At 34.7% G+C, this 21,510-nt stretch overlaps 1 protein-coding gene and 1 long non-coding RNA gene across 2 annotated transcripts in view; both read left to right on the top strand.

Moving 5' to 3' along the window:
• LOC126826787 (uncharacterized) overlaps window positions 1-21,510 on the top strand; it is a 97,980-nt gene that overhangs the window by 56,715 nt on the left and 19,755 nt on the right. The window lies entirely within an intron of this gene.
• On the top strand, window positions 17,584-19,123 carry LOC126826859 (uncharacterized). The gene is made up of 3 exons (XR_007682433.2): window positions 17,584-17,774; window positions 18,408-18,537; window positions 19,016-19,123. It is a non-coding gene; the product is annotated as an uncharacterized LOC126826859 (long non-coding RNA).

Here is a 21,510-nt window from a genome sequence, read left to right as displayed (position 1 = left end):
AATAACACTTTGTAAACTCGAACATGTTTGAGCATTGTAACTTCACATAGAGAAGGATTCCAGGTATGAGACAGTGTCTCCTTACCTTTTCCCAACAGACAGATGGTTTCTAGTCATCTGAATATTGACAATTTTAAAGATGCATTATGTAAGAGCTAAATCTGCCTTTTACAGGCCTTTATGTTGACTTCAAATGTTATATAAACTATTATTTAGACATTTATTCACGTATATTGCCGTCGCCCCCGTCCTTCTGTCTGTCCGTCCATCGTCCACAATTTCTTGTGAGCGCTCTAACGCCAAAAGTTATCATCCAATAGTTTTAAAATTGATATATGTTGTTTACATTAGTGAGATGAAGAAGCCTATTTAATTTCAATAATTTCCGTTTATAATGTGTAGAGTTATGGCCCTTATTTCACTTTGTTGAACCTTGTGAACGCTCTAAAATCAAAAGTTATCTGCCGAGAAGAATCCTATTGAATTTCAGCAATTTCTGTTTATTACTTCTAGAGTTATTGCCCTTGTTTCACTTTGTTCAACCTTGTTAATGCTAGAATAATGAAAGTTATCATCTGATATGTATGAAATTTATATGAATCATTTAAATTTGTGAAATGAAAAAGCCTGTCAAATTTTAACAATTTATGTAGATTACTTCCAGAGTTGAGACCCTTGTTTCAATTTGTAGAATCTTGTGAACCTTCAAAAGGCAAAAATTATAATCTGATCTGTATGGAACTGTCTTATAAAGGCCCCCAATTACCTACAAAGGAATAAATATGCGACAACCCTTGTCGACCTCTCGGACGATTTAGCTGCTGTGGGTGTATGTTTTGTTGCCTGGCAACCTATCTTTAAAACTATTAAAGCAAGAACTGTCAGCTCTAATTACATAATGCATCTTTAAATGATCATTTCGCAAACAAACTGTATATAGACCAGCTAAAAGTTGCATGCCATAACAAGTTTGTCACCTTAAGTAGTATGGTGAGCATCCATTACCCATCAAAGTCCTCGTCTGAACTGGAATCCTCGAATGGGTCGTCACTGAGTTGATCCTCACCTGGCAGTACAAGACTGGAGTGTGACTCGAGAACACACTCGTAGCCTGTAGTTCACATGTGGTTTGAAAATTTAAAAGGGAGACCACTCTAAAATATATTTTAAATTTAAGCCCATGGGCTTAAATTCGAAATAAAAACTCATTATTTAGCCCATGGGCTTAATAACGGCAGGGCTTAAATACGAGGATTCCTGGTATTTTTTATTGATGTATTTGATACATTCGGATCAAACAACAAAATTTTAATAAAGGGCTATATTTTAGTTAAAATAAGACGATTTTGAGTAAATTCTTAGCTGGGCTTTTCTAAGCTTCATCAATACAAAAGAGGAAATTTTTTGACAGACAGTGGAGTTTCTGCCTGTTCTTCGATTCAAACTGCCAAGGATTCTTTTACATGCACCCAATGTTTACATAGGAATTTTTTGTCCTATTTTAACCACTAGAATACTAGACGCTTTTCCATGTCAGGTCCTCCATCCTGCATTAAACATTTGCCATTCAGGTAAATTCTCACTGTGGCTCCATAATCCTCTGTAGTCTTGAATATAAAACGAAAAATGACGCGCAAAATATATTTATTGTGGTTACTTATAATTGATGTGTCTATTATTTATGGTATAGAATATAAACAATGAATTCAGACAGTTGTGGGGGTAGATTAAATAATATGTAAAAGCATCACATTCATTTTTAACATAAACTTTTTTTATTTCTATCTTCATTCCATTTAATAAAAAAAAATTAATCAGATAACATTATTAAACTTTCATTGTTGTCATCAATCATCAAATCCCAAATGGAAAATCAATTCTCTGGAATCTCTTTGGTTTATTTGTTGCAGGAATTGTTTGCCAACTTTTAAAATATTTTGTTCAGCAGTGTATCTTATGTCATCGTTGCCAGTTTATATCAGTATTAAATCAAAAACAATATATACAATTCTTTTGGACAACTACAAGTTGTGGATTGAATAAGTTTCAAAAATATGACAATTATTTTAATAAAACCTTGTTTTATTTGTAGCTTCAATCATTCTTTCCTTAGTATAAAAGCATTAATCGCATATTAAATGCAGCGGTTTCATCAATCTTTGAGTCCCTAAAGCATAATTAATTCTATGTGCATGTAATCATAGCTCTTTGGTTCAATAGGAATTAATTTTTAGTATACTTTTGTGTTATATTATTGTTTAACCAATTATTGTTCAGTCATTTGGATGGGATGAAAAACAGAGTCCTATGTACAGATTTGTGTCAACATGCAAGAATCTTTATGTTGGAATTCGAAAAAAGAGTAGTTGTAGGGCAAAATTTCCTGCATAGCACACTGCATGGCATAAGCCTGTCTTCATAAGCCTGTGTAACACTATACAGCACTATGCATCACTGGTTAGATGTGGAGAGACGGGTAAACTCCCCATAGCCGACGTGTGATGCATACTCTATTCTGCTACATATTTTAATAGCCTTGAATAACCCTAATCCTAACCGTAGTATTGTCTCTGGTTATATTTATTTCTTTTTATCTTCTTAGGATTCACGTTGTGTATATATTTTTATCTCAGCCTTTAAGACGTTTATCTACCAAGAATAACAACGCATCAGTTCGTTTATACATTTTATATCAAGCATTGGATACATAGGTTACAAGCACAGGTTACATTACAATACTTAAAATTAACATCTCTTTCTCTCAACCCCAACTCCTGTAAAAGTCTAATTAGTGTGGCTCGACTCAGGAAACCGCTACATCATATGGTCATCTAAGAACCCTGGCGATGTCAAACACTGAAGAATCTTCATGATGTCTGTCAATTGGCCAGAGCTCTGATGGTTTTTGGCTTTCAACTTTCTAATTGGTCAAATATGACATAATTAATTATAATTATTGGTTACTAAGCCAAATGATGCAATAATAATATTCCTACCATAAGTGATCTGGTGATATTTTGTTTTCACACAGAACCAGCTATGTTTTGGTTTTATAAATCTTTTTATGTGTCAATCCATGACTTATTCAATTTAAGTGTGTGAGATATGACTTCTCTATAATTTGAAACCAATAATTAGTCAAAGCCATAGTTAATTAATATAATGCTATTAATTTAAAGAGCAAACATTCTACCAATCTTATTACACCTAGTAGGTATAGAAAAGTAGAACGCTAAATCCTATTTCATTATATTATTGTTTCTACTGGAAGGCACATTTATCAATATTAGGAAAAAAGAATTAGAAATATATGAACAATAATTTGATTATAAAGATCAGGATATGAATCGAGCATTTAATTTGGAAAAATTGATCTACTTTTGTTTTAGTTTTTCGTGCCCTGAAGATATGTGGTATCTTTTAATCAAATTCAATGGTGTATTGTTTCCATCACGCAATGTGTTTATTATGCTGGCCTGCAGCATTAATTTTAAACAATATCAAAGCATAATATTCTAACAGTTGATGATATGATAATGTGTAAAACTGATGCATTAGAGCCCATTAGATTCTGATAAAATCATACTTAAATGATTTCTGATCATCATGATTATTTATGCAGAGACGTATGTGTATGTCACAAGGAGTACGGTCACCTGTCCAACCTCATGGGTTTTCTCGAGGTTCTCCAGTTTTCTCCCACTGTTAAAGACCTCTACGTGCAAGTGAATTATTGAAATAAAATTGAATCATATGTTAGTCCCGAAATGACATAGTTTTTGTGGAATGGACGTTAAACCCCATTTCTCTCTCTTTGAATGATGTTATTCAAATATTAGATGACATGCACAGATGATCAATTTATGGACTTCTAGAAATTAAATCTTTCAAATCAACATATTATCCGTATCTCATTATATGTTTGGGGAACATTAGTTAATTATAATTTCATGGTATAAATATCAGAGACAGAAAACAGATTCAATTCCATTATTTTTAACTGAAATCTAATAACGAATACCAAAAGATAAATTCAAACATGTCATAAAAATTATTTGAATGTGAATGTTTGTGTGAGCACAAGTTACCACTTTGTTATTGATTAAAAACGTTACTCTTTGTTATTGAAAAAAAATGTTACGCCTTATTTGTTATTGATTTAAAAATGTTACAGTTTGTTATTGATTAAAAATGCTTAGACTTTGTTATTGATTTAAAATGCTACTTTTTGTTTTGGATTTAAAAAGTTACAGTTATTGTCAAGAAAATTAATATTTTTAGATACTCAGCGATAAATAATCAACAAATATGAAAAATGATAACCGTCAGAAGAAAAAAAATCGAGCATCTTCTGGAGCCTGGGTTGCAATATGGTAAACTTTTTGTTGATAAGTTAAAAGTCAAAATAATATGTCATCATCAACCAGCTTTTAATCATACAAATGTTGAATTTTAATTTAGAAATTCTAAGAGTTTTCTGGAGCCGATTTCAAAAAAATTTCAACTTAGATATTTTAAGGATGCAAGCAGTTAGCTGTTCTATGAGAGAACTGAATTTTTAAAATATTTAATTTTTTTTTTTAACATTATATGAAATGGGTTTATAGTCCTTCTGTTCTGCACTGACTGGGCTAATGAAGACGGTTTTGGGGATTTTTTTTAACAAGGCCCCTAACACTGTAAGCTCTGGTACTTATAATATTTTTCTATAGATACTGTATAGAAATGTTATTTTAGCTATCAGCCATTGGAAGAATAAGAACTGGAGGTTTATACATTTCAGAAAGGTTGTTTATGGCCATATATCATTTTTTTAACAAAATGCACAGACTGGACATGGTTGACTCATAAATTCTTAACAGTATAGCTACTTTAAGTCAATTTAGGGCATGTAATTAAAAAAAAAAATTGGTAGCCTATTGGGTAAAAATATTAATAATATTAAGTATTTATGTAATAAATAAAGCAGGCTCTAATTCAGTGTGTAGGAAACATCTATTCTGATTTGTTTCCGTGCTTAATTGCGTGTGATTTATATCGATGGCAGCGGAGTGGTTGATAGCAAGCAGGTGTGGTCGCGTTACACATTGTCTTTGATCTATTGTCGTTAACCCAGTAACAAGCAGCTAATCTGAAGAGTAAATGTTCCATTACTTGATTGAGCATGCACCAATATTTTCATGTGCTTCTAACATACAAGGGTTACGATTGGTCGATGTTGAGCAATATCTGGTGTTTACATAAGTCCAACCAATCAATAGTCAATATATAAACCATATATTGATTGGACTATTGTCTGCGAACGGATGATGAGTTCTATTTAAATGATTTTATTATTGAATACATATATTGATTTGAATATTGTGTATATCGGATGTAATCATACACACTCCAAAATCTATTGAAAACTTTTGACAGTTGTACAAAAATACAAATGTTATAGGGTGCTCCACACAGCCAGAGACTAGTTTTTATAAAAGTTGAGCTTGGCTTCAGTGAATGTTCACCTTAAATGAAAACTAAAGCATTTCTCTGCCTAAAATGTTTGACAGCTGGTCCAGCAGATAGGTTGATATAGTTGGACAGTATTACAGATGTTATAGGATGCTCCGCACAGCCAGAAACTAAAGCATTTCTCTGACTAAAATTTTTGACGACTAGATAGGTTGATAATTGTTTGAAATTTGACTTAAAAACAAAACCGAATTGACGTATATCTGTACTGCAATAGATCATGCCTATGAACAAATTTTAATCATACCAGCCCATTTTTTCAGATAATTATATCGAATTCCAACTGTCAAGGGATCTTTTACGTGCATGCTAATGTGTACACAGGGCCTCGGTTTTTCGTCCCATCCGAACGACTAGACAGCTGTCCTTGTCAGGCCCTCCGTTCTGCATCTGTTTAAGTAAAGAATGAAAAATCTGATCCTGCCAGTGGTAGAACTCATTTATACAAATGTCTTTTTACTTTTGATTAATATGTTGTGTGGTTGTTTTTATGAGCACCACAATGAAATGTGTATATTTCTGTCACTCGCCATTACACAATTTCTTGTGAACATTATACAAACTAATTATACCATTTAATCTTTTTTCAAATTTCCTGAAAACAGCTACGAGTACCTGCAGTTAGCAACAACTGAACTGCTTGAAATATGGGTTATTCAAATTAGTAAAATGAATTTCAACAATTTTGCTTAATTACTTTTTTATAACACTTGTTTTCTTTATAAAATCTTCTGAACATAAATAGGCTTGAAATGCATTGTTCAGATAAGTGAAAGGAAGAAACAACAATTTCCATTAATTATTTCTAGGGTTATTGCCCTTGCTCACTTTGTAGAAACTTGCGAAACTCTTCATATGATCTACATTAAATTTATTTTGTTTCAATTGTTGCGATGAACAAGAATTGCAACAACTTCTGATAATTACTTGCAGATTTATTGCCCTTGATTATATCATAGACTCTGCAAATATAATGATATTGCTTTTTATTCACCTGAATATTCACAATCACAATGTAACAACTTGTATGGACTGCTTCGAGGACTGGGGGGATTGGATAGACGAATGTTTAGCATGTGCGCGCTGCATCATAAGGTCTGTCATTGAGTCAACTGGCATGCTTTTGGTTCCCTGGTTGTATGTGACAAGGAGTAGGGTCACCTGTCCAACCTCGTGTGTTTTCTCCGGGTCCTCTGCTTTCGTCCCACTTCCAAAGACCCCTACACACAAGCAAATTATTGAAATAAAATTGAACCATATGTTTGTCCCAAAATGACCTAGTTTGTGCCGAGTGGATGTTAAACCCCATTTCTCTCTCTCTTGCTTTGGCGACTTTTCTGCAATATTTGAACTATAAAAGTGTTTTAGTTTTATTAAATTGCAGGTCTCTATTTACGGGTACATAATGAGACTGAAATGTAATTACTATATCTGTTCATGTCATTTGTAACTCGATGCTTTTATGATATTATTGATTTAATAAAATATATATGTATCTCATCACTTTCCCTTTTATACGTAGGTTGTACTTAGTATTATTATTCTAAATCATGATATAAATCTCTAATCTGTATATAGCACAACAAAAAATGCAATATGTATATATGCATGTCAAAATCTGTCCTTAAAGGCACAACAAGATAGATGTTACAAGGAATAAGGTTGCCTGTCCAACCTCGTGGGTTTTCTCCGGGTCCTCCAGTTTCCTCCCACTTCTAAAGACCCCTATGCGGAAGTGAATTATTGAAATAAAATTGAACCATGTTTTAGTCCCGAAATGACCTAATTTGTGTCAAGTGGAGTTAAACCCTCTCTCTCTCTCTCTCTCTCTCTCTCTCTCTCACTCTCCCTCACAAGACAGATTGTTCACAGTTGTGTATCATGTGATCAAAAATATGTAGAAGTTTTACAGACTGTAAATAATTAAAGATACATTCCTACTAAAGTATTTATCAGGTTGTTATTTCCAATAAAACTATGGCATTTTTGGTATATATATATGAAAAGTATAGACCAGTGATTCTCAACCAGTGTGGCGCGCACACAGGTGTGCCTCGAGATCTTTCAAAGTGTTTTTCTTTATTTAGTTTGAGTCATTCTATGTGTCTATGACTAGTCTGTGTCTCATATATATTTAGCCAGGTGTGCCGCTATTTTTTCATGTGTTCCATGGTGTGCCGTTGGCAAAAAAAGGTTGAGAACCACTGGTATAGACACTCAATCTTACAAGGAAAATACTGTATTCCCTGAAAAACACCCACTGGGGTGCGTGCTCACAGGACAAAATATAAGCTTGTGCCTAACTGGCGTAAGGAGTGCTTCTTAGTGTTGATCTACTGGCTAATAGTTGTAAGAACATTGAGATACTTAAACATCCTGTAGACTCTACAATTAAACAGCAGAAAAAATGGCTGGCTGAGGATGATTCAAGAATTTATTAAGACTTCAACATTTATGTTAAATGGACAGCGACTAAGGATTTGACATCTAACAACTTCAGTCCACAGTTTTAAATTTAATAAAATGAAACGTAGTTCATTAGTGCTGGTGGGTATAGTATTGTCATGATGCAATATGATACATATCACAAAATACATGCCTTGCAACCATTGTCACAATGTGATACGATATATATCAGAATGCATGTGTGTTAATACAATTCAATCATGATATATATTAATGTCACAAACTTAGAAGTGTGCATTGCCTCCCGGTGATAATAATCCTACTCATTATTGGGTGCTGATATACCGGTAGTGATTTTTATACGCCCACATTTTCATGTGGAAGTATATTGACATCGCCCCTGACCGTCCGGACGTCCATCCGTCCACAATTGTTTGTGAACAGTCTACAGGTCACAATTTTTATCCGATTTCAATGAAACTTGAAATATAGGTTTATCACCCTAAGATCTCGGATCCTTTCGATATTGGCATCTATCGGACCATAACTTCATGGATTATGGCCCCTGATTGTACGAAAAATCACGTTTTTGGCTTGTGAACACTGTAGAGGTCACAATTTTTATCCGATTTTGTTGAAACTTGAAATGTAAGTTTATAACCCAAAGATCTCGGTTCCTTTCGATATTCGCACATATCGGACCGTAACTTCCTGAATTATGGCCCTGATTGTACGCAAAAATGCGTTTTATGGCTTGTGGACCCTATAGAGGTCATAATTTTTATCCGATTTAAAAAACCGTATTATTATATCACTATTACACCCTAAGGACAGTTGAGTTCGAATTTCGTGAAAATCGGCCCAAAACTGACAGACAAAATGGTCGCCCCTCATTCTCAAATTGCGTAAAAATATGGTATATCAAGGTTGTGGACCCTATAGAGGTCACAATTTTTATCCGATTTTGTTGAAACTTGAAATGTAAGTTTATAACTCAAAGATCTTGGTTCCTTTTGATATTTGCGCATATCGAATTGTAATTTCCTGAATTATGGCCCTTGATTGTAGGAAAAATCACTTTCGTTTTAGCTTGTTTTCTATCCATCTCTCGAAAATGTGGGCGTATCCTGCCTGGCAGCCGCTGGTATTATTTTGTGCACATCTCTTTTAGCGAATGGTATCTTCTTCAACATTAATCTGTTTTCAATTTAGAATATACTTATAAATGAATCAAATACATGCGTTTGTGAAAAATTGATGAATGGTGTATGTAAAAGGTTGGATGGCCACCAATGCTGTAAACTAAAGTTGTTACCGTTTTTGTGGGTTGTTGTTAATTTTCATGTGTTGGTAAATGTCTAGCCTACTATCATGCCTAAACCAACATTTCATCTGCATTATATCTCGACAAAACTTCCAGTTAAATCAGTGGTATGATTTCCTTGCATGTCATGTCATATCCAAATTCATGACAAGCCTTATCCTAATTCGCCCATTATAGATAAAGATAGTTGTGTTATATTTAATAATTTATATCTAAAAACTAGATTGATGTATAAAAATTTATTATGCCATTAATAACCACATTCAAAATGATCAATATATAACACAATATCACAATGACATATTGTTTTGAAAAGTTCCCAGATGAGCAAAAAGTTCATCAGATCATGGATAACTTCCTGGATTATGGCCCCTGATTGTACGAAAAATTGTGGGTTTTTTTTTTTTAGCTTGTTCTCTATCGATTTCGTGCAAAATGTGGACGTATCTTGCAACAAAGTAGTACTGTTGTGCTAATACTTTTGGGTATATATGAGATTACAAGATTGACCTACATGCAGCAGCGATCTACCAACTGATCCGGGCTATTTACCCCTTTTATCCCATTTCGCGCATACTGCGATTTTATTATAGACACAGAGTTAAAAATATCCATTTGAAATGCTATGATATAATATAATTGTGTTCATCCTGCTAGTTCCCCTATTAAGGCAATTGATGCAGCTTTGAACAGCACAGTTAATAAAATAGCCAATTGAAAAATAATCTCAATGTGTTTTTCTAAAATTCTAGTTACTGTAATAAAGATTTGTTACATTTTTAGAGCTTTATAGTATTTGATGGATGTGTCGAGTTTACACTGTAGACAATATTATGTGTATGGCTATTTACTGGTAAATACTATCTACCGCAGATGAATACACTAGTGAATTTGTAATCTCATTACAAATTGTCATTTTTGTGGTTTAAATTTCACAAAAGTGAGTTTCAATTTTTATTAAAGCTCATTTTTGGCTTTGTGGGGCATTCTACAGCCGTTTAATTATTGGCTGCAATGGTCTTCCATATATGTAGATCCATGATTAAATCATTTGATCACCCATAACCCTTGTAGTGGGGCATTCTACTGCAAGTTATTGGCACCTGTGGTCTTCCATACATGTAGGTAGATCCATATAAGTCACTTGACCAACCATAATCCCTGCTTTGGGGCATTCTACTTCAAGTTATTTGTCCATAGATTCAGAATTGAATTGATTCAATTTGGGTAGATAAATAGAACACTGGTAAACAGTAGATGTGATAAGATCTAATCCAAATAAACCATTATTACACGATAATGGCTCAATGTCATCTTGACAAATCAAGACAATATAACAACGCATATAATATAACAATGCATATCACTTTTAATAATTGAAAACGCTAAATCGATGATCATTTCAAATTTAGAACCAAATAAATTAAAACAACTTCGAATTTATGGGTGGAGATTCTAATATTTGTGTAATATTGAAATTGATATCTTACAGTGGCAGAAAACCCGTTAGACCACACTAATTTAAATTTTTGTGCTTCACAGGAACACCTATTATCTCTTTGTCTCCAATTGTGTGTGTGTGGGGAGCCACGGTGGCTAAGTGGGTAAAACACCGGCTAGCTAGCCTGGAGGTTGCGTGTTCGATCCCTGCATTGGCCAAGAAAGTTCATCAGGATTTTCCAGGGTGGTTTTGCCTTTTCAGTGACGCAGGACGGAGGAGGGCCTGACAAGGACAGATATCTAGTCGTTCGGATGGGATAAAAAAAACGAGGCCCCGTGTATACATTGGCGTGCGCGTAAAAGATCCCTTGACATTTGGAATTCGATATAAGAGTAGGCCATAGTGCCGCTGCACAGGCAAAATTTCCCTCATAACACATTGCATGGCGTACCTCGTCTTCATTAGTCCAGTCCGAGCAGAACAGTACGATGTTAAACCCCATTTCATTTTCCAGTTGTGTGTGTCTATGTGTGCAATGGGTAACAGGTGCATGTTGTATCAGGGCTTCCACTTCAAAATTTTCTCAACCGGTTATTTTTCTCATGGAGAAAGTGGTGCTATTTTTAGCACATAATAAGAAGCCAAAAACTTCATGCTATCGGAATGTTAATCGGTTTTAATTGGGTCAAGGACAGTCACACAAAAATTCAATCTCACATCGACATTTATACCCACCGAGGCACCCACCCATCTCCCTAAGAAATAAAAGAACACATGTAATCAATTATTATCATTTATTTATTTATACATTCATAAAATATAACAATAACAAGATACATTCATTCATCGCAAGTACACTATTTTTGTAATTTATTTACAACATCACCCCTATATACTTGTCGGTTTTTACAAGATTTCCATTTCTGTAAAGCACGTGCTGGTTGAAATTCGGCAAGTGGTGGTCCCTCCATAGAAATCCTCATTAGTTCGTCAAGGGTTTTCATGCTCAAGGAACATCGTAACTTGGTTTTTATTACATTTTGGCGTGAGAATCCGCGCTCACAATCAACGCTGCTAACGGGCAAAACACGACCAATCTCCATTAGGCGAATCATATTAGAATACTGGTCGGCCAATCCTAATGTTGTCAATCGGTTGAGTAAGTCGCTATAACTGAGCGTGGAGTAATTTTCTTTGACCATCGTCTTTAAGACAGGCCATTCTCCCTCCGCTTCAAGGCAATTTATCGGCGGGCTAACACCAGTGGTTGATGACTGTGTATCATAAGGGCTGTCATTGAGTCAAGTGGTGTGGTTTCGATTTCTTAACTTATGAAATAAATAAAAACAAAATTTAAGTAAAAAGTACTTTAGTTGCTTTTCTCAAAAGCTTTTGCTTCCAAATATTTAACTTTTGAAATTTCATCACGCAAGAATTTATTGGGTCATTTATTTGTCAAACCTAAAACCAAAAAAATAATTTAGTTTGGCCTTTTGCCTACATCACTGTCAGCCTCCTAACTATTATAATAATAATACTGTTTTTTTACCCAACTGAATGATATTTACGCAGCAATATATGGTAATGCATATATACAACAAGAAAAAACATTGTCAATAACATCAAATATGATTGGCATATATATTTCTAAAAGAATATTATAGACATTGGCAAACTGAATAAAAGGAAACTTGTTATGAGCCTTGTCGTCTAGGTGTCAGAAATATAAGTAGAAATAAACTTGAACATAAAAAAGAACACATAAAATGATGCCCAGCATCAAAATACACTGAAAAAAATTGATTTCCTATTTTAAGAAAAATAAGAAAATAATCTTGTAACTCGATTTTTACGTACCCACAATTTCATGTGGACGTATATTGTCGTCGCCCCCGTCCAACTGAACGTCCACAATTTGTTTGTGGACACTCTACAGGTCACAATTTTTATTCGATTTTGACAAAACTTAAAATATAGGTCTATCTCCCAAAGATCTGGGTTACTTTCATTATTGGCATATATCGGACCATGACTTCATTCCACATACTGCCTGCCAGTCTTCATTAGCCCAGTCAGTGCAAAAAGGTGGGATATTAAACCCATTTCATTTCATGGCAATGAGTTAACTGTACTTTTGTTATAGAAATTAATGAATATTAAAATTACCTTTTCCGTTGTCGTGAATAATTATAAATGGATTGATTTAGCCCAGTTAATATTTTCTTCTATAGAAATTAATGAATATTAAAGATGGGTTCCCGCGTATAAACTGGGTGATTTAATGGTATATATGGACTAAAAACATATTCAAACTAATTAATTTGTTATAACTTTGCTTCAAATCCTTCTCAAACATTGTAATTGCGAAGCAATGTCCTGCTATAAAAATTCGATCTATCCAGGTCATGTTTACGTTACGTGACTTACCTCTCTTGGAAGTCAGAGGAGAATTCATTGCATACATAAGACGATGTTGTCTTTAATCGCTTACTATTTATTACAAATATCGAATCCTAATTAAATTGTCGGATTATCCACTACCCGCGTCTTTTTCCGTCATTTTTATCTCACAAAGTGTTGTACGTCTAACTCTTCATAAAGTTTATCAACTTGTACATCAAGCGCTCAATGTTCGCGTGTGACCTTTGACATCACGCGTGGAGAAATTCCTAATCGTTGGGCTGTTGATTAGGGGAACCCTTACATTTTTGTCCTGTATACGCTCCGTGAGTGTTTTTCGGGGAATCCAGTATTTTTCTAGTAAGATTGGATATCTCTACTTTCCATATATACCAAAATTACCATACTTTTATTGGAAATAACCACCCGATAAATACTTTTCTGGGGACCCATCTTTAAAGATTCTTTTTTCTGTCATTGTGATTAATTATAAATGGTTTGAATTGGAACATTTAGCACAATTAACAATTTATTTTGTAGAAATTAATGAATATTAAACATTCATGTGATGAATTATAAATGGTTTGAATTGGGACATTAAGTACAATTAATTTCAGAAACTGTTACGCTCTATATACTTTATCCATTTTAATTTGAACTATTTCAAGCCTAGTTTTGTTTTGTTAATTGTGGGTCTGAAGCCAATTTTAGTTGGAAATAATCCAATCTAATTAAAATACAGATCCTATTTCGTTTCGTTTCTTTATAGTTCAAAATTTTATTTTATGTGTCTTTACTACACTAGGGTCTGGAAGAGTTGTTATATAACCCGCGTTCTGGATGATGTGAGGGATTAGCCAATGAATCAGGCTGTTATGGCGAGAGGTGCACGGAACTGTAGGTAACCCACTAGAAACATCAACGCTGATTTATTAATCAAATGTCTGACGTCATAGGGTCAAACTCAAAAGCCACTCGTATGAACTCTATTACGAGACCTTCAACTACAACCATTCAGATCTTTTTGTAGTGTAGGCCATCAAAAGTATAAAACAACGAAACGAAATATTTTAATCAAATTGGAAATAATCAACAGGATTACACAAGATCATCTTCAATAGAAGGCTTGATCTCGCTTTAACTACGTACATCTTATCAAGGCCTTCACGTAATACACTGCATATTTCGGCACTAATTTCGATTGGGTACAAGCCAAGGTTGTGAGCCTATCAAAGTCCTCGATCGTCGTGAATACCAAGTCTCGCGCTTTTAAGCTAAAATGTCTACATGTGATAATCGAGTTTCAAAGTTCAAGGTTCATTCAATGTCATGGTTTCCGTGGAGGTCGCTATGTCACAACCTCTGATTAGACACTACTGTTCACGTGTCTGTAGATAATGTAGGTATAAGTTTGGGAATTGTGAAGTAATCTAGCAACGTCCAGATGTTGTCAAGCTCGCAGTCGTTGCTTCAGGAACATGACAAAGATATGCCTTATTTATCTTTTCTAACTCAGTAGAAATAAGCTGGTGATTAGGATTTATAAAGAGATCACTGTTTTTATTTTATCTGGAGTTGACTTACTTGCATAACTTGACTTTTTAATAAACAGATTTATTTTGAAAATTTCGATTAAATTCTGTTTTTGAATGTAATCCTTGGGTGATATTGAGCAATTGTGTACCTTAAAAGCACAAAAACTATTTCTATGTTCTATGGGAAGCAATCAGTGGTGTTTTCTAGCAAAATATGTATAATCAACTAGTGGATTAGTAAGAAGAGCTCTAGCTTGTAGACCAGGATGTACTTTGATTAATGACACTGTTAGTCAGGAAATTTTCTTCAGGAAAGTTTCTCAGGATTTTGCCATCGGGATTCCCCTTGTCAATTCTGCAGGACCAATTAAGTATCTGACAAAAAAAAGTGCAAAATTTCCCTACTGAATTTTACAGAGAGAAATGGGGGTTATATGACTTTAGCAGTGGGAGGAAGCAGAAGGACCCAGAGAAAACCCTCAGGCAACCCTACTCCTTGAGACGTTATGATTTCAACTGCATGCATTAAACCACTAGACCCCCACCCCCCTCTCTGAATTTTACATTGCCGTCCTTATGTTCATAACTCTGCACCCCCTACCCCCACCCATGACTTCAGTTTTAGACTGCCCTAGACCAGTGATGGATTTCAAAAATTTTCTTGTCGGACATTTTTTTCCAGAAAATAAAGGGGCATAACTCTTATCGTTATTTAAGCAGACGTTTTCAAACCACAATTAAGAATCACGTGTCAACAAAATATTCAAATTTATACGTAATAAAAAAATATCTTCACCTCGTTATTTTTCATGCTTAATTCCTGTACGGTATTAAAATTTATGTCAATAATATTCTTACAAAATTACATGACATCGTAATACCATAGAATGAAAGTGTGACGACTACTGTCGATCGGTACCTGTTTCAAATTCCCCCCAAATTACCGTATTTTTCGGGTCATATTTCGATACATTTTTCAGCAAAGACTAACATTCATCTCATACTCCGTTTCGATTTATATACAAAAGGAAAAATCTGACATCCCGAAATTTATTTCGTAGTAAACGTCGCTCAAAAACGAGCGAGGGACACCAACTGCAGCTAAATAATCGCATTCGACTCTAGCACGCGCTACCATCTAAAACAATTATCTAACCTTATTCCAATCGACATAGTCGTCAACATTTCTTAGCGTGTTAATTTATTTATTTAAAAACATAAACCCCACTTAAAATATGATCATAAATCCGACAATATGCCATCAAACACAGAAGGGTGCATAGTGTGTAGAACCTATTTCTAAGTATCGACTAACTGGCCTATGTGTTAGAATATCTATATATGAAGTAGAAAGGGTTCGTTGTGGTTACTATTCATGGAAATTCGTGAGAAATATACGTGTTGTCAGTAGTCGCTTAAACCCGTCAGTATTTGTACCGTACGCCAGTATTCCTATAAATGGTCAGTAATAATCATAAGGTGAGTATTTAAGTCAATTGGTTAGTATTCCTTACTTGTGTCAGTATGTAAAAATAACGTGAGTAATTAAACAAACGTGAGTTAAGCCGATCATATCACTAGTCAGGCGCTTGCGTGAGAAATTGACAAAAGCGTGACTAATTAAGAAACCGTCACTATTTGAGGTCTACGTCACTATCAGAGTGAAACCACCAGTTATCTTTGATGTGTGTCAGTAACTGGACCCGACCACAGTAGAGCGTGAAATCGTTAACTATATAAATTTCTGGTAAGTATTGTTAGTGAGTATCGTCGCTACATTCTGAATAAATTATTAATTAATTATTTACTAATATTCTCGAATCGGGAAATGTTTTTAAACAATAATGGATGGCAGCCAACACTAGGAGTATTTGTCAGCGATTTCGATTACCGCCGTAGTCTGCAGAATACGGAGCAATGTGAAGTATTATTTAATTTACAATTTATATTTATTCTCGTTATATAACATGCGGATTGGCACATGTTTTGGGACTTGCGGCACTTTGATATCTGTATGGATTAAATTTGGAATCACAACTAATGGTTATAAAAAGATCAACACAAATCTGTTTTCACTAATTTTATTGAAACAGATAATATGATAGCAGATAACAGAAATAATGAATTTCATATACATACACATGGGCGTCACACATGAGGGTGTTCGACCCCCCCCCCCCCCCGAATTGTTTTTCGGGGGGGGGGGGGGTCAGAATATACTTGGACCCCCCCCCCCCCAAAAAAAATAAAAAAATTACATAGTAGGCCAAAACTCCCATTTATTTACAACAGTTATTAGGATATGGTTTATACTGCTAAAATAAAACATAGAGATAATCATCCGAGAAACATGTGTGAAGTGAAAAGTACCTGTGTTCCATAAAATTGTGTCTAGTTAGCCTGTCAGTAATATTTTGTTAATCTTTTTCTGCAACTTATCAGAGTGAATCGCATGTAGGTACCCAAAAACATATCGCCCACTCAGCCAGCAACATAACCATAATGCTTTTGCACGCGGTGTCTTGGTAGACAGCATGGCCACATGGTGTTTGTTTATATTTTTTAGGGGTTTTAAAAAATGGGTTAGGTGTTAGGGTTGCAGACCCCCCCAATTATATATTTCACGGCTACGCCTCTGTACATACATACCAGCTGAAATTCTGAGTACCGAAGAATCGTGTGAATATCTATTTACTTTTGAGAAATAATTTGATAGTAAATAACAGAAATAATGAATTTCATACACAAACCAATGCATACATACAAGCTGAAATTCTGATCACTGTACAATCGTGTGAATAATCGTGTGAATATCTATATACATGTACATTATTATTGGTATCTTCAAATTTGCAACATATTACAAATCACGCTTTCTCACCTTAGACAAACTTCGTGAATTTTGACATTTTGTCGTGTGTTGTAACATCGTCAATCGTGGCTAAACATTGCTCACACGGACATCGTAACAGCAATAGCTTCTATCCACACAGGTTAAAGGGTGGTATAGTGTGCATTCCCTTCCCGAAACACTTGAAAAAAATATGGGATGTGTCTTCTACACTTCTAGGCCTAATGGATAAGACTGTTGTCGAAGGCACTCCCAGTTAAATGTAAACAAACGTCAATTCTAACCGGTCAAGTGTGTTCCAAGGTAAGTAAATTAGTTTTTTGGGGGGCCAAATAACATTTAATTTCATGTTAACTATTCCAAGGGTAATAAATCTGTTTTCATTTAGCCAAATAACAATAAAATATTATGTAATCTACGCCTTTATCGTATATGACACGTCGTCTGCTAACATCCGCCATTTGTCAAAACACCGGGAGCAATTTGTGTACTGTAGTGTATGTTACTGATACTGCCCCGTCTTCTTTTATGGTATTTTTACAAGTTGTCTCACATTATTCCATAACATTCCTTCAGTTCATACGCTTCTCAGTTCCCATTTCGTATTGCAGAATTCGCCAACAAGGTAGGAACTTCTATGCCCACCCCTTCCAGCTTCAAGGCCCACGGTAGGCTAGGCTTCTAACCGGACGGTTTGTACGCTCTTATATACTATATACATTACCACAATTAAATGAACGCTACACTAGGGGCCTAGGCTTAATTCTAAGAAGGTTTGTCAAGATAGGCAATTTAGGCTAGACGAGATATATATATATATATATGCCTTCTACAGGCATTATTATTTGGTTTGTAGAACTAGTGTACTAGTAGTCTTAAATGTAATGCTTGAGTACTTTGTATTTCAAATGACATGTTAAATCAAATGATTTTCAGCACTTTCTGAAACTGCCTGGACCAATAGAAAATAACCCAGAACCATATTCAGCTGATCATAATGGAAGTATAACATGACATCAAAATTAACAAGAGCTCAGCAATAAAAAGACAGACAAATTGTTGACAGGTAAATATGCCAGCTTGTTTTTTAACTACTCTAATAATTTTATTATCAAATCAAAGGTTCACAAGGGACATTAATACAGATCATACAAAGATAGAAAAGTGTTACTCCCATTTTTCATGTTACTTGGCCTATTCTTTCCAAATAAATTTTTCCACTGAAAATTTGTTGTTTTGTCTTGCTAGTCATATTAAGGTGAAATTTCAGGGTAGGCCTAAATATTCAGCATTTAATTTCATGACCCAAATTTGGTGAGGTTCATTTAAAAACTCTGATATGAAATAGCATGTTTTGATTTTTGATGCTGGTGTCATTTAGGTGGAATCATACTGCAATTTCAATGGATAAGCTTACATCTTGTAAATATTACGTCAAAAATATGTAAAATTCACTTTAGGTCTATATAAACACACCACATTATTAATTATGTGTACATTTTATCATCAGTCTTTAAGCTTATTACTTCTTTATTCTTTTACAGTTACATTCCTGATGAAGAAAAAAAATACCAAGAATTAACAAAAAACGTACAAAGAAATTTAACATGTGATTTTACTCTCTGCAAGGCCAGTCGCCTTTTGGTTCAGAACATACATTGTAAAACTGTTTGCATAATTATATCTAGTCATTTAGATGTAGCTTAAACACTTTACATGTATTTTTAAATAAACAATATTACTTACCGGTATCTACTATCTTGAAGTGTATTCTTTCATGAAATATAAAATTGTGTTGTTAATGTGGATGCGGATTAATGCAACGGGATCATTCTTGTCACCTCTTAGTCTTGGCGTTTCTTCATTGTTGTGTTAGTGATGTACATGGGGGAAAAAACTGAACCCCGTCATTTGCCAGTGTAGGGAGTTCAATCACATGCCCGACAGCAAGGGAGCATTAGCCTCACATCCTACAAATTAAATCATCATGATAAAAAGAAAATCTTGGCATGTTTTCTCTATTTTTCTAGTTGAAAGGAACATAATATGGGGTGGCCTGGCCTATTATAATTATAGACATACAACTGACCCAGTTATAAAACGTGTATATATTCGCTGCCTAAAGTTTTGGTATTTCACTATATAGTAATAGTAATTATTACAAGTCACGACAGTAACGTAACTTTGTGTTTAGGATGGCCTACTAGGCCTTTAGGCCTTTCAATCTACAGAAGTACCTATAGTCAACCTTGGTTTTCTCTAAATTTATATCAAATCCAGACCAGACTATGCTAAACAACTATGATGATCCTTATTAATTTAAAAGTTGCAGGACCGCAGAATGGCATACGTTGTATTATATGCCCCCCCCCCCTTCCTCATTACGCTTCAGTCACTTTTATTAACTCAACCATGCTTACATTTTTCGACATAAGTGATAATAAACAAATAGAATTTGCTTACCCAGTCTGGCAGCAACAATGTTAGTCTGTTACTTCCTTTAAACGAAATAAATATGGATTCTCGTTCAATCTCTTGCCAGTTCAGACTTCAGTGACACATTGATTGATGCTTGATGTGTCAATCGCCTAAAACAGGTTCGCGTCAAGAAAATATCCTTCATTATAGTTCCCGGGGCACTGCTTCTTTACTTCAAACTAACAATACACCTCTCTTTCAAAAATATTCCAAAAAATTAGCAGGAAAGTCCAAAAGATTGGCACAAGATTGAATGTTGTTCAGCCATTGCATGCTTGTTTATGTCTAAGGCGCGTCAATGTTGTCTAAGGTGACGTCATTATAAAAAGTGGGAGGAGCTACAGGTCTCTGACGGAAAGGTCAATTAGCACCTTGGTGTTATATCAGGAGATTAAGAATGTTGATTGGGTAATCGAGTTTAGCCTCTTGATTATGTTTTGATATCTGTATGAATTCAATTTGGAATGACACCTAATGGTTAAGAAAGAACAAAGTAAATATATTTTCACTGCCTTTACTGAAACAAATATGTAAGCTGAAATTATGAGAACAGAATAGTCATGTGAATATCTTTTTACCTTTGAGAAATTAGCTTTTATAACAATTTTTAAAATATATTTATAACAATGAAAATAGTAATAACATATTATATGGTATAATATACAATGCCAAATGTTCTATGCATGAATGCGTTACCCGACGGGGTAACAAATTGTTCGTTTGGCACTTTATTTTACTTACTTTAAAAGAATAATTATTAAAGATTTAAATACAAAAAATCATAAACTGAACTGCCAAACGTTCTACGCACAAACATGTGCTACCTGACGGGTTGGCAGTAAATTATATTACCTTTTGAAAACATCATTCATTCAATAAAAACAATTCATAAAATCAAATGAAGACCGCCACAGCATACACATCCACGTTATGGCTATCCAGAGAGGGAGAGAGAGTTTCCACAATTTATCATCTTGGTACGCGTGCAAGAGAGGCGCGGATAAAAACGAAAGTTGATATAGTTCTTTGAATTCATATTTTCTTTTCTTACATAATAGTAAAACGATACCAAATCCACATTACAAAATTTTAGTTTCCTTTGAGCTGTAATCAATTTTGCAACTCTTCCACAAAATAAATCACCGTTTTACTTCTACTACACTTGTTCGTAAACTCGCTCCTGTATGTTTCGGAGAGCCATGGTGGCTAAGTGGGTAAGATAAAAATAAAGACGCTGGCTCGCTAGACAGGAAGGAGGTCGCGTGTTCGATCCCTGCATAGGTCGAGAAAGTTCATCTGGATTTACCGGCGTGGTTTCCCCTTATCAGTGGTGTAGGACGGAGGGCGTGACAAGGACGGCTGTCTTGTCCTTCGGGGGCGACAACAAAACAAGATCCTGTGCATACATTGGCGTGCACATAAAAGGTCAATTGGCAGTTGGAATTCAATATAAGAGTAGGCCATAGTACCACCACACTGTATGGCATCTGACAGTCTTCATAAGCCCAGATCATTAAGCCTCATTTCATTTCTTGCGTTTTCATTGTTGTGACAATCTTTT

Source organism: Patella vulgata, chromosome 7 (genome assembly GCF_932274485.2).
Source record: "Patella vulgata chromosome 7, xgPatVulg1.2, whole genome shotgun sequence".
NCBI classification, from domain to species: Eukaryota; Metazoa; Mollusca; class Gastropoda; family Patellidae; genus Patella; species Patella vulgata.
The sequence above is the reverse complement of the archived record's forward strand: the minus strand, read 5'-3'. Positions and strand labels throughout refer to the sequence as shown.